Source organism: Schistocerca gregaria, chromosome 8 (genome assembly GCF_023897955.1).
Source record: "Schistocerca gregaria isolate iqSchGreg1 chromosome 8, iqSchGreg1.2, whole genome shotgun sequence".
NCBI lineage: Eukaryota > Metazoa > Arthropoda > Insecta > Orthoptera > Acrididae > Schistocerca > Schistocerca gregaria.
This window is the reverse complement of record NC_064927.1, coordinates 331991604-332007292: the sequence shown is the minus strand read 5'-3', so window position 1 is coordinate 332007292 and position 15689 is coordinate 331991604.

The following is a 15689-nucleotide window of genomic DNA, read 5'->3' as shown; positions in this document are numbered from 1 at the left end:
CACATGCGATTTTTATCTGCAGGGCTACATCAAACACAATGTTTCCGCAGTCCACTTCCTCACAACACAGCTGATTTATGAGGTTGTATAAGGGCAGCTGTGACTGACAAAGATGTGGGCTCTTTAAGGAGAATGTGTGGGCCAAATTGGACAATAGACTGGACACGTGTTGTGGGGCTAAAGGTTCGCACATTGAACCTTTGTGAACATGACTGATGATGACACCTCACATACAAAAAAGAGACATCAGATTACAATTTAATAAGTTCATGGCCACTAACTTTCCTCCGTAAGTAGCTATTGAAGCATATCTGTGGCATATCGCAATACACAGTAGTTGATATGATATTTTGGACATGAGGCACGTGCATAGAGGTTTACAATACTGAAGAGCCAAAGAAACTAGTACCTAATATCGCATAGGGCCCCCCGAGTACACTGAAATGCAGCAACGTGACGTTGCATGGACATGACTACTGTCTGAAGTAGTGCTGGAGAGAACTGAACCCCATTAATCCTGCACGGCTTTCCATAAATCCTTAAGAGTAGGAGAGGCTGAAGATCTCTTCAGAACAGCACGTTGCAAGGCATCCCATATATGCTCAGTAATGTTCGTGTATGAGGAGTTTCGTGGCCAGCGGAAGTGTTAAAAAGGCAGAAGAGTGTTCCTAGAACCACTATGTAGCAATTCTGGACATGTGGGATGTCGCATTCTCCTGCTAGAATTGCCCAGGTCTGTCGGAATGCACAATGGACAATGGACATGAATGGATGCATGTGATCAGACATGATGCTTACGTACGTGTCACATGTCAGAGTCGTATCGAGACGTATCAGGAGTCCCATATCACTCCAGCTGCACACGCCCCACGCCATTACTGCGTCCCCACCAGCTTTAATAGTCCCCTGATGACATTCAGGGTCCATGGATTCATGAGAATATCTCCAACCTCTTGTACGTCCATCCGTTTGATACAATTTGAAACGAGACTCATGTGATCAGGCAACACGTTTCCAGTCATCAACAGTCGCTGTCGGTGTTAACGGGCCCAGCGAACCACAAAGTATCGTGTCGTGCAATCATCAAAGAGACACGAGTGGGCCTTCGGCTACGAAAGTCCACATCGATTACGTTTCCTTGAATGGTTCGTACGCTGACGCTTAATGATGGCCCAGCACTGAAATCTGCAGAGTTGCACTTCTGTCACGTTGAACTATTGTGCTCAGTCGTCATTGGTCCAATTCTTGCGGGATCTTTTTCCGACCCCAGCGATGTCGGAGATTCGATGTCTTAACGGATTCCTGATATTCGCGGTACAGTGGTGGAATGCTCGTACGAGAAAATCCCCACATCATCGCTATCTTGGAGGTGCAGGGTCCAACCGCTCGTGCGCCGACTATAACTCCACGTTCAGACTCAGTTAATTCTTGATAACCTGGCATCGTAGCAGCAGTAACCGATCTAACAACTGCGCCAGACACTTGTCTTATACAGGCGTTGCCAACCGCAGCGCCGTATTCTGCTTGTTTACATATCTCTGCATTTGAATTCGCATGCCTATACCAGTTTCTTTGGAGATTTAGTGTACAAGGTAGTCATCTTATAAAAAATACCAGGCATGCATTTTTCTGATTAAAGAAGTTGGCATTAAGATCTGTTAAGTACCAAAATGGTTCAAATGGCTCTGAGCATTATGGGACTTAACATCGGAGGTCATCAGTCCCCTAGAACTTAGAACTAATTAAACCTAACTAACCTAATGTCATCACACACATCCATGCCCGAGGCAGGACTCGAACCTGCGACCATAGCGGTCTCGCGATTCCAGACTGAAGCGCCTAGAACCGTTCGGCCACTCCGGCCGGTTGTTAAGTAACATTTGTTCCTAAGGAAACATGACAAAATTTGTGGTGGGACTAAATATTGAGCCGGCAGGAGAGGCCGAGCGGTTCTAGGCGCTGCAGTCTGGAGCCGCGCTACCGCTACGGTCGCAGGTTCGAATCCTGTCTGGGGCATGAATGTGCGTGATGTCCTTAGGTTAGTTGGATTTAAGTAGTTCTAAGTTCTAGGGGACTGATGACCTCAGAAGCTAAGTCCCATAGTGCTCAGAGCCATTTATTTGAACTAAATAGAGATTGAAAGTTGTAAAAAATATCAAATTACTAGAAGTTTTAGTTCCATATATGTATAGCTGTTATTCTCTGTCTTAGGGATAAAACTGATCATATATTGCAACTTTAAAAGTAATTCTAGTTCATTCTGCATCAACTCTAATTATCATGCAGCAATATTTCGCAAATAATTGGTTTTTATGTTCTTTGAATTACCCTTATATTTAACGTAAACCTATTGAGAAAGGTATGCCATCTTGTATTGAATTTATGATGTATTCAAATACAGTTAGCTAATTCGACAAAATAATCATGAACTTGATATTCCAATACACAATTTACAATATCGTCAAAAAACGTACTAAGTGCCAGTGATTTAAAATGTACACTACAATGCAGTTTAACCCTGGAAACCAAAGATGTTCACAACACTTCGGTACTTCAGAAATCCACTCTGCATTAACTCTTGAGCTGTTAAATCTAACATCTGACCGTCAAACACATTGGCTATTGAAGCACTGACAGCGCTGCTGCTGAACGTGGGAATGTTGAGATGGAATGGGCTGTACTAGTTTGTCAACAGTCATTCATTTAATGTCAGACTGCTATACAATTGTTCCCACTATATCTGAACGAGTGTCACCTTCGTACCTCGCCATACATTTTCTGCTTCTACTATAATATCAAACTCAGTGTCAGGTTCCACGCCAATATTAAAACGCTGTGACCTCTTGGTGGTTAAATGTTATGCACAAGTGAACAGCAACACCGCTTTGACAGCTAATTAAATGGATGGCCTGGTGGACTGCTGGTGGGTTTCTATAAGTCCCACCAGTTACTGTCTATTAACAACGTGAAGTCCACATCTGTTTGCGTCGGTGCGGCTGACGCTAGGCTTCTTCTGAAGTTAGTTGGCAGAAGTACTGCAGCAATGCTGTGTAGCGTTGCCCAGGCATGCCAATTAACATAAAATGCTATTTTCACCTGTCGTTTGTCCTTTGATCTACCCGCTTCTCTGTAGATTGTACTAATGAAGTTCGCTTGACTCTGCAGTTAGCATAACTCGTTGTCTGTGGGTTTCCCGTAGTTCTCACTACTAGCAGTTATCTTTCGACTGCCGCGGTAACCATAGCTGGTGGATATGCCCAAGGATTCATCGTAATTGAAGGATTGTAGATTTCTGCTCGATAATAATTAGTTAATGACAGCACAGATGTCGTATGCATAGGCTTGTACCACTGTGCCTGAATTGAGAAATATGAGACCTAGTAAGCTGAAATTCAGGTGGGAAGTAGGGTATTCCAATGATGTGACATATAAAGTTGCAGACAAGGGACACACTTGTTTGAGCTCTCCATGAAAGTGAACTGAGATTGTGAGGATGTAATTAATTTTGATTCCCGTACTGAAGCAGATTTAATAAATAAGAATGTGAATATATCGATATACTATTCTCTCAGTTTGTAATGTTCAGCACAAACATCAGAAAAAAAATAATTTAGTGGTGAAACCAACAAATGAATATACGCTGTGAAATTGTAAGTATAAACAGCGTGAGTATTAAGGGGCCATTTTCTGTCTCGCCCGGCTTGTTGCCAGTAGAGACAATAGGACGCAATACACATCGCTAATCGCAGTTACCAGAATGCATAATGCGTCGTAGAAAAGGTAATATAATTTACAGCGGACAATTATGGCTTGCACGAAGTCATTATTGTTCTATACGTCCAGAGGTCGTAGCCTTATTAACATCAAGCGGAAGGACTTTAACGTTGTTGATTGCAGCAAGAAGAGCACCATACCGGTAATTAAGCAGATGGGTGTTAGGAAGACTTAACCATTTCAAGCTAGCCCTTAAATTTAGGGAGATAATGTTATCGACAGAGCTACCCTTGCCGGCATCGTTTTTGCCAGTACCTTCCTCCTTTGTTCCCGACTTCACAAGGGTTCGCCTTTTATTGTTTATTTATTTACAACATGCTACGTTACAACAATTGTAATACTGCATGTACATACTCCGCGCGTGCGCCTGTATGTATGTGTGTGTGTGTGTCTGTGTGTGTGTGTGTGTGTGTGTGTGTGTGTGTGTGTGTGTGTATGTGTGTGTGTGAGTGTGTGTCGGTATCTGTATATGGCCTACTCCTCGCGATTTTCAAACACATTTTAACAAAAGAGTAAGAGCGCCAAATAGCTTACGATCTAAACCAATAAATATCATTTAACTCAAAATTGGTGTCTTATTACTCATTAACATACATCTGATGTATATTAAATTACCAGTACAACTTACAATAATCATGAAAGCTAAATGTGCCAGGTATGCCTCGCAACAATTAAATTGTTGACCCCAGACAAAAACTACGAAATCGCCGGCGTCTGGGTCAAATCGTATTATTTTCCTGGGCACACACATTCTGTAGATTCGGAAAACCGAAAAGCGATTAAATTGTTTGCATGTACCTGATATGACATTAGCAGTGGCTGAGATGTATAATGGCTGCACCGTGTAGCATCAGATAATCGGGGCCGACCCCACACAGCTTAGCGAGCCGGCACAAGCGTGTCTCAATACGAAAAGAGCGCCAAGAATGACTGGGATGGAGTTTCCAACAGATTCACACTTACCAAAATATAATGTGCACACCACAGCATGCAAATCTAATGAACTTATTCTTCCAGACACCAATGACAATTGATGAGGCGTTATTTACTTTTAATATATAGTATTTAATGTCTTTTTGATCAGCGTTTGAGAACACTCTCTTATGTAACCCTTTTTTAATTGATGTTGTCTGAAAGCTCTGAAAAATATCGTAATAAAATGCACGTGATCACGACGGAAAGGTATGGTACGGAAGAGATGATTGCGGCAACCGTTGGGAAGCAGACTGAAACAAATAGAAGGGCAAGGTAATAGGGAGCTGGAAAGGAAGATGAGAGTTTAACGTCCCGTCGACTGAGAGATCATAAGAAACGGAGCACGAGCCCAGAGTAGGGAAGAATGCGGAAGGAGACTGGCCGTGCTTTTTACAAAGAGACTACTTCCGCAATTGCATTAAGCAATCTAGGGAAATCATGGAAACCTAAATATGGATGGCCGGATGGGGATTTGAACCATCGTCGTCTCGAATGCGAGTCGAGTGTACTAACCACTGCCACACCTCACTCGATCGGAAGCCGGCGAAGACGTGAGTGGGACTTGAGATTGAGACTCGGAGGAGTAGAAAGGAAACAAAGGGAAGGAGCTATTGATGTCAGCTGCATAGTGACTGTATGAGGAATCAGCGGCTACGTGCGAAAATGTGTGTCGGGCCGGGATTCGAACCGCGGGGGTCTCCTGCTTACCAGACAGCTGCTTCAACCGCCACACCACCGCAACACAGCGTTTACCGCGCTTACGCTAACTATCTCCAGACACTCCCCTGCCAAGTCACAGTCCCACCTACTTCCACACATCCGTAGTCTCTGTTCGAGTCCCCATGGTCGCTAAGTTCAGATTTCCGCCGAAGGTAGAACGAAATTGTGCATCCATACTGACGGTGGTGTATTCATTGCCCATCGACGCGAATCAGTTATATGGTGGAGTGGTGTCTGTTCTTTTCGTCGTGTCTGCTGATTCCGCGTGAACTCACGATGCAGCTGACATCAGTTGTTGCTTCCTTTTCCTTTCTTCTCCCCCTCTCCACCTTCCATTTACATGATGTGTATAACATCTTCGGACATCACGTGACCCCTGTGTTTGGCGTCGACAGACCGTAGAGCTCTGCCTCCAAGACGTGAAAGAGCAAAGTTTGTGATTGATTTCTCGGCAGCAAGTGGTCGCATAGGATCGAATTTTGAGACTCTGAATATTTCGTCAGTCCATCTTATAACTTTTCACCGAGTGATTCGTGGATTAACCGTTTGAACTACTAATAGTGTGTTGCTGGTGATACTTGAGTCTGCTTTGTGAATTTGGCTGTCTGCTAAAATTTACTGAAGTAACCAGTGTCATTGCTACAGTTGTATATTAATGGCTCTATATCGTTAGGGAAGCTTTATATGCAAGGTGTGCCAGAGGTAATAAGCAAAATCAAATATTCCGGAGAACGCAGTGTGCTCTGCGTTCTTTGCTTGACATTCCTTCTCACGTGAATATGAGAGACGTTTCTCGATTTTTGTGACCGGAAGAACTACTAACTTGTGATATAAAACCTGTACGAATTCCTCTATTCGTGGGCATAATTTATCTTGTCAAGTATACCTGCTTGCAAGTACAGTACAGCTTCGATAGTGAGAACCAATAAGTGCTTTCCTACATTATTTCATGTTTTTAAAAGAGTACAGAAAAGTTACGGGAAGGACATGTTGTCGGAAAGTGGTGGAGCGACTAAGTACCTACCCTGAAGTCCGATTTTACTTTCAGTACTGAAGATGCCAGCCATTAACAAAATACATTGTAGTCAATACGATTATTCTGACCCGTGATTATCGAGTCTGTGCTTTCATTTACTATGAAAACTTTTTCAGTATAGATGGAATTTATTTCAGGTGCATAACACAAAAAAAATTTCAAATGACTCTGAGCGCTATGAGACTTAACTTCTGAGGTCATCAGTCCCCTAGAACGTAGAACTGCTTAAACCTAACTAACCTTAAGGACATCACACACAACCATGCCCGAGGCAGGATTGGAACCAGCGACCGTAGCGGTCACGCGGTTCCAGACAAAATGCGTGTATTGTCCAATTTCTTCTGTGTTCGAAAATGCCAGACTGTAGAGCCTAGAACCGCTCGGCCACACATGCCGATGTGCAGAATACAACCAGATATCCACTACAGAAGAGGTTTCGCAAAGGTACAGACTCACTCTTATTAATTGTACGAGGCGTGTTTTTTAAGTAAGTACCGTTTTGGAATTTAAAAAAAAAGACGTGCTAGGATACCTCAACCTTAATCTACTTTTCTACATAATTTCCGTCAATATTGAGGCACTAGTCAAAACGTTCTACCAGTTTTTGAATACCCTCCCCATAGAAGTCTGCTGCCTGACTTGTTAACATCTGCATCACCACTGTTTTGACTTCGTCATGGTTTTGAAGACGCTGACCGCCCAGGTGTTTCTTCAGTACGAGAAACATTAGGAAATCGTAAAACGTCTGTTTTTCCCACCTTATTATCCATTTCCTGCACCAAACTATCATTAACGACTGAAGGACGCCCACTCCGTTGTTCATGATTCACATTTGTGCGGCCATCTTTATATGTTCTCAACCACTTTCTTACCATTCCATGACTCATAATGTTTTTTCCGTAAACTGCACAGATCTCACGATGAATAGCACTAAGAAATCTTATAACAGCCTGTACTTTACAGTCGGAGGGATTCACGATTATCGGAGGCATCTTGAACACTTAGCACACAACGTAAACAAGGAAGAATCAGACTGTAATGGCGCCAGTGCGTAGATTAAGGTACAGGCTTTCATGTAAACATAAAATTATTGAGATATCTTAGCAGGTATTTTTATAATTTCAAAACGGTACTTACTTGAAAAACACGCCTCGTAGTTTCCTATAGCTATTTAGTCCCTATATTATTTACACTTTGTAAAGTGAGATATAATTATATGATGCATAAATTAAAATTAAAAGGAAGGTCAGCCTTGGCGGTACTATTAATGGTTTATTGATAGCAAAATCGATTTTCAATCACATAGTGATCATCTTCAGTGCTGTGGTGTACAAATTAAATTCATAGGCACTGGTATCAGTAACAAAAGCTGAGAAAAGATCACAATAACTGATGCATAAATAGTAGAAGTCCAAACGCATTCGTTGTGCGTTTAAACTTTGTTAACAAGTCTGCAAAGAATGTATAAAATTGTTGTCTTTTTAAATAAAAGTTATTTTGCAGCGGTGTGTGATTGATCACTGGACTACATCTGACGAGCTAAGTTCGGGTACGCTTTATCGTTCATAAACGTTCCCATCCCACGATACTGGTGTCAGAACAGGCAGGTAGCTAGCATAATCTTCCCATACAACCCTCCTGAAAGAAACAACGTTATGGAAAAACAGCTTAGCGAGAGCCAAGGAACTGTTTTAAAAATTATTCTTTCACTCTGCAACAAAGAACACACTGTTTCGAAATTTTCTGTTTGACGAACCGATTCTCGCGAACTCTGTTTGTTGTGAACCTTTTTCGCGAGCACACAAAACTGTTGACAGGTATAACGGTATAATAAGGGTGCTTTGGCTTTCGCCCACGCATCACCCCGAAGAAAGCAAGCACTCTCCTTCTTGGAAGGTAAACGAGAGGTATACGCCTAACCCATTATCTGCGGTCGCCAACCTGAGAAGAAAACACGAGCCGATGCCACAAGGACTTTCTCGGGCAGTAGTCAGTCGTGGAGTAGGGAGTGAGCAGAGCTGATAAGCGGCAGGAAAAGTGACAGCAGAAATTCTCAGGACACCCGAAAGTCGTCTGCGCTTACGTTGGTTGCAGTGAGCGAGGAAGGCATAAAGTAATTCACTGTTCGTTACCAGCTCTAGCAGTGTATTCGCCAGCAGGTGAACTGTGTGTCACGGTGGTTTCGCTAGCCCGCCATTTGCAGCTCTTGCCATTGTTTCCCACGTGACCCAACTGCTCCCGTCCTCGTGGCCATTACAAATTAATATTTTATGCAGGTATGTTAGACTGTTAGTCACTGTTAATGACATTTGATGCACCTCAGCTTTGTAATTATACGATGTACAATATACAAGAATGAAAAGAGGATATGAACGCGGAGCGAAACTAATACGAAGAAAATAGAAGCGGAAGCCCGAAAGCATACAAAGGTTCTATCTCGTTCTATGAGCTCCTGTTGATAAACAGAACACCAATACAAAGAACCATTGCGCTATCCAACAAAAAACAAATCTTTCTATAATCTTTATAGCGATACGATCTGCAGGTGCGAAGAATTTTTTTAATGACTATTAAAAAGTAATGTGCCTCTAAAATAGTAAAAAACTATTTCTAATTTATCTTGTGACAACTAAAAGCAGTCATAGGAGCAAAGATGTAAATGACACAATATAGCATTAAGTATCGTCGTTAAAATGCTTGAAATGGCACAAGGCTGAAGTCGTACAATAGGAAGAATGGCAGCTAAAGGCGTCACGAAATTATTCAGAAAAAAATGTTTCTTGATCACTTGTAGTAACAGCTTGATCCTATGCCATTTTGGACACTGACTCAGTGTCAGTCTGAAGAGACATTTCATTGAAGTGAAACACGAGTATAAAAAAATCTCGTTACTACAAATCAGATATTTATTGGCTTATATGTCCTTAGTCTCTTCTCCTTAAAATCCCTAACACAGATTTTTCTCTCATGCACTGCCTGTTGTATGTCACGGTAAAGTGACAGACAACTTACGGTCTCTCACCATTTTAGTAATTGCAGCGATCCTACCAGCGTCCTTCTACCACTTTGATGTCCTGATGTAAGCACTCACTGACATCACAATTTCACGAAAAAAATAAGGTGACCGTCCAAAATGTGACCCATGAAGCTCATCGAAGAGCCTAACAGTTTCAACACTTCCAGCATATTGGCTGTAACAAGAATATAGTGTACCTTCTTTTTTTCTGATTAAGAATTTAGTAACAACCTCTTTGAATAATCCTCAGTTTTTCTTTTCATCGATTCAAAATTATGGCTGAACATGATTTTTCGAACATCAGTTCCAAGTAACACTTCTTACAATTTTATTTCTGATAAATGAGAACTCGCAGAGATAATTGGAACATTATCGCTATTAATGGTTACAGTTCAGAGATATGTATTCTCTATCTCTTCGATAGAGCTGGTAAAGTATAATTATCTTTTTATCTTAGATGTTCTTTTGGAAAAAAAGGAGCCAAAGAGCTTATAATACTAGTTATGATGGAGCATCGAATATAAATTTCTCACAAACAAATTATGAAAAAACTAGTATTTCAATTACATTTGTGAGGAAGAGAGTGTGACAGAGCCAATAAATAGTTTTAGAGTAATACGTTTTACCCAACGATTTACAACACGTATTCGCAGTTAATTATGACAGTTTTAGGTGCAACAGGATCTTTGTTTGTATCTACCGTTGCAGGAAATATCTTAAAAATGATAGACTAACTTAAGTCTACCATGAAAAATACCCTCTGGTTCCAGTACAGCTGAAACAGGAAAGTATTTTGCTGAACTTACACATATCGATAGTGCCTGAATGCAAGAATCAACGCAAGCGGCTTGTAAACAAATTGCTTGTTTATAGGACATCGTCTAAGTTATACGACTGGATTAGTGATTTCCTATCAGAGAGGTCACAGTACGTAATAACTGACGGGAAGTCGCCGAGTAAAACAGAAGGGATTTCTGGCGGTTCGCCGGCCGCAGTGGCCTAGCGGTTCAAGGCGCTTCAGTCTGGAACCGCGCGCCCGCTACGGTCGCAGGTTCGAATCCTGCCTCGGGCATGGATGTGTGTGATATCCTTAGGTTAGTTAGGTTTAAGTAGTTCTAAGTTCTAGGGGACTGATGACCTAAGATGTTAAATCCCATAGTGCTCAGAGGCAATTGAACCATTTTTTTTCTGGCGTTCCCCAAAGTATTGTTATAGGCCCTCTGTTGTTTTTAATCTGTAAGAACGATTTAGGAGACCATCTGAGCAGCCGCCTTAAGTTGCTTGCAGATAACACTGCCGTTTATCGTCTAGTAAAATCATCTGGAGATAAAAGTAAATTATAAAACTATTTAGAAATTCAGCTAAATAGCTAGGAATTACAGTTACAAACAACTTACATTGGAAAGAAGTCATAGAAAATGTTGTGGGGAAGGCAAATCAAAGACTGTGATATATTGGCAGAACACTTAAAGATACAGCAGATCTACTAAAGAGAATGTCTACACTACACTTAACCTTCCTCCTTCCTTAGCAGGTAGGGTTAACGGAGTACATCAAGAAAGTTCAAACAAGAGCAGCAGGCTTTGTATTAAATAGAAAAAGGGGAGAGAGTGTCACGGACATGATAAAGGATACCGGGGTGGACATCATTAAAACAAAGGCGTTTCTCGTTGCGACGGGATGTCGTCACCAAACTTTAATCAGCTTTCTCGTCCGAATGCGAAAATATTTTGTTGACGTCGGCCTACATAGGGAGAAACGATCCTCATAAAAATATACGGCGAATCAGAGTTCTCACTGAAATAATATATGTTCGTTCTTTCCGTGCGCTATTCGAGAACTGATTAATAGAGAATTATTGTGAAGATGGTTTGATGAACCCTCTACCAGGCACTTCAGTGCGATTTGCAGAGTATCCATGTAGATGTAGAGATATATGACGATCTAGCTGAGGGGCGTATCTGTTGTATGTCACAGCGTTTGTGAACATTACAAAAGACTAGTGTTTCTTTATCGGGTTATTAGGCGAAACATAAACGAACTATTTACGTTCTAGCGTAGTCAGAAACGGTTAATTTGTATTGTTGCATTGTCAACAGTCACGGAAAGAGCACAGATTAGTTATTTTTCTTAAATGATAGTCCATTGTGAAGATATGAAAACGACAAAAATATTTACTACGCTACATTAGCAAGTGGGCAGTATCAGAGACAATTTTCACTCACTTGATCATACGCTTCAGCACCCATATTTTTATTTGATTCGATCCATCTTGACGTACTTATTAGTCTCAGGGTACTTTATGTAACTGTTTTTTTTCGAATTTTATTAAAAGTTTCCATTCCTGGTGTACGGTATTTGTTATCATTGATGTATGAATGAACAAACGTGCTAGTACTAGTGTATCAGAGACCGTATTGTTAATATTTTGTTCAGTTTCGTTAAGCTATTAACAATGCATCAGGCTGTGTTTTGAAAAAGTTTCCTGTACTCGTCCAACAGGGAAATGGTTGGAGTGAAGGCTCGGTATAGTGAAAGGGGTGACGGGGGGGGGGGGGGGCGGAGTGTGCTGGCTGGAGGGAGGGGGTTCAAGTACATCTCCCCGCAGCCCAAAAAAAGGGCAACCTTTTCTACCTATCGCCCACTTTAGTATCTCTGTTAGTAGTAAATATTCCAACCGCCCACAGGTTCCGCAGTAATGGCTATTTATAAAGTAGGGAAATAACATTATCTTACATTATAAAATTTGTAACGCAGAATTACAGCAAGTTATGGTACAAAATAATAATAACAATTACTTGTAAAACATTTTATGTCAAAATTTTAAGGCAAAGCAATGAAAACGTTTCTGGAACCGCTACCGCCCACCATGAAGGCTGTAAGGCGCACTAGTGGGCGATAGGGATCAGCTCGACTACCGCTGCGGTAGCTGCTTATGCCTCTGTCGACAGGTAAACAGGAAGGTCCTGAAAGAGTTGTAAAACTTCACTGCAAGTTCCTATAGATTTCATCAATTTTTCCTTTAATTGTGACTATTATATCAAGGTGATGCAAAACTTTGCTTCGGTAGTAATGCTGTACAGAAAAAGCAAGCAGAATTTAAGTGAAATTAAGCTGGTGGCTATCATTTTACTTCCGTATTGTATGTTGAGGCAGCTTGTAATAAAAAGTTTTTGCCCTGATTTGAGCACTAACATATGCTATGCTGAATGTTTCTCAACTACTTTCTGAGCAGTTTAACCAGCAACAGCACTCAAGACATCAACAAAATTGTCACGTATTACTGTCGCACAAATAATAGACCTCTCCATCACAAAATTCAGATACAAATTTTGGAATACTACCTAATGACGCGGTGTATAAAGTGAAACTGAAAGTGAGAAAAGGTGGAAAAGAGTAAGACAACCATTGTTGCACATTTTCACCACGGCTCGAATTACCGGCAAGAACTAAGAGTTGCCCACCGTTTTAGGCGCGAACTTTAGCAAATACTCTCGAAATTGGTTATCAATTATTACAACTCACGCTAAAAAATAAAATTTTGAATGTTATAAACTCAAAATGCTTAGACCCAAGGGCAGAATAAAATTGGAATACCGTAATGTACGTTGTGCTTATTGGTGGAAACTGGGAAACTAACAGCACAACATTGAGCAAGACAGAATGATGGTTGGTTGGTTTAAAGGGGAGGGATATGGGAGAGAGGGTGGGGGGGGGGGGCGGTGGGAAGAGACCAGACTGCTTGGTCATCGGTCCCGAGACAAAATGAAAACATTGACGTATTTAAGTAGGTTAAACATTACAGCACGCATCTAAACCTTACAGAAATACGTTGAACTTTCCTAGACAGAGATTTTACAAAAATGCAGTTTGCTGTTCCAAAAAAAAAAAAATTAAGGGTCAGTCGTACAACCTTCTGTTAGCAGCCAGTTAAGCTGTATTCTCGGAATAGCGAGAGAAACGTGTTGTATGAACCCGGAATAACGCGTAACCAGAGAATAAACTCGAGATAACTTAACAGGCGATTCATGTCCCGTTAGTGAGCTTAACCGGAGAATAACTTTTCAAGGTGGCAGGGATAGTGACAGATGCAGCCAGAAACGCCGAGATTTAGGCTGAACTGTTGAAGAGAAGGAGAAAGGGAAAGAAAGAGTGACGACGCCAATTCCGAATTTATATCCACATTTTGTTTATCAAAGGAAGCTGTACTTCGTCTTGTCAGTCTGGAGCTTATGACGGACGGGTGAGACTATTTCTCTGTTTTCGTAGATAATACTGTTTACTTGTAGTAATATGCATCCGATTTCCGTACCTCGTAAATTCCTTCCTATTAGTTATGTAAATCAGGCACATTAAAATGACGATTCGTAAAAATGTAGTCTTGTTTGTCTGGCGTGTGTTACAATTGCTGCAGTAGCGAAAAGAACTATTTCGTTTTATTTAGCAGACAGGGCCCTAGTAGACTTAACCAAGTCGAAAAACCCCGCCAATTATGTGTACAATTTGCGTTAACAGATTTTTCTGTTTTTGGCGAAACATCTATTTTACGTATTGCAAAACGTTTTGAAGAAACAGTAGTGTCCCAATCTCATCAATGGCAGAAAATACTGTTCTACTAGGTTTTCTATTGGGAATGTCTCTTTGTGTAAACACCACAGCAGTGTTAAAACAACATTCCACCTTTTACTGAAAATATTAGGATTACAGCCCCATTATTGTTTCAGAGCAAGAAGATTGTCCCCCTCCTATCGTCATACACCGATGCCAGTGTATTATTTGTTCTTACTCATGTTAAGTTTAACACTGTGAGATTAAGAGGAAAGTAAGATTTTGTTTTTGTTTTTGAAGGTAATGCTTCCTCAGCGATAGAACGCAGCAGTTGTTTCTTTGTTATAAGTGTTATCCACATAAGCCCACCAATATTTATCATAAAATAATAGCTGTAGTTGTACGCTATAAAAACAGAACATGAATCTAGTTATCTGCATAGTTGTAGTATGTGGAAAGATTACCTGGAATGCTATATTTTGAAATTACCATGAATATTAAGTTCTTGTCAGTGTTCTTCTTTATGTCAAACTGTAACTGTTTTAATGTACCTTGAAATTAAAGATCTTATATTGCGTTTGTGTGAAGTACCATTTTTCTGAAATTGATGGCTTATTATGATTGTTTAGCGTCACAAAATATTTGATAGCTGACTAATGTCCCTAGTTCATTAAGCCAGATCTATAGCAGAAGATATTGTTCACTCTTATAGCCCACTCGGACAGTTACTTTCCATCTTTTAGTGAGTGCTTCAGTAACTTTCCATCTTTTAGAGAATGCTTCAGATCAAAAAAATAGACCACATCCTAGCATTATTCCCTTAAACATGAAAAATATTTGTGTTTGCTAAAGCTAAATTCAACACAGTAAAATTAAATATAAAAGTATTTTTTATATAAAAAAAGAAAGCTGTAGCGGATAGTTGTTTTATTTCTCAGTTATTAGTATTATCCACATAAACACACACATCTTTATCATAAAGTAATTATCTCTGTGTGACAAGAACATAGGTACTTTTCATTCAGTTAACGGGTTTCTTTAGTTATTGGATCTACATAACCACAACAGTGGAAGCAGTGGCTAAAGTTATGTTTTTAAATTTCTCTTGAATAGTCTCTACCAATGAACAAGCTATTAAACAAACGCAAATATTTGGCCTCTGGTGATTTCTTTCTGTCCACTACGAACTTTATTGGTACTGGCAAGGAGACAGGCAGCATGATTATTAAAATTATGTGTATGACACTGGACAACATGACCAAAAGACATTTTTTTAATTATTCCAGTTCTCTGGTGTAATTAAAATAAAGCAAAATAAAAGAAACACATTATATGGATTAATATATTTTTATTCTGAAATTATTTGTATTTATTTTGATTTTCTGATCCTAATTTTGAGTTTTACGATGCTTTTTGAACCAATACAGTTCTTTCTCCCTTCTCTGGTTTTTGTCAAGGTACTTTTAAAGCAGCACCATCTGCAGTTTTGCTGATTTTTTCACATTTAAGAAAAGGGATTTTTATTCTGGAAACAAAACTGACAATTCCGAGCTGAGATGACAAGAAAAGAAGGAAGGACACAGTGAAGGCGGCAGGCCTCTGGTTACTTCGCTCTCCTCT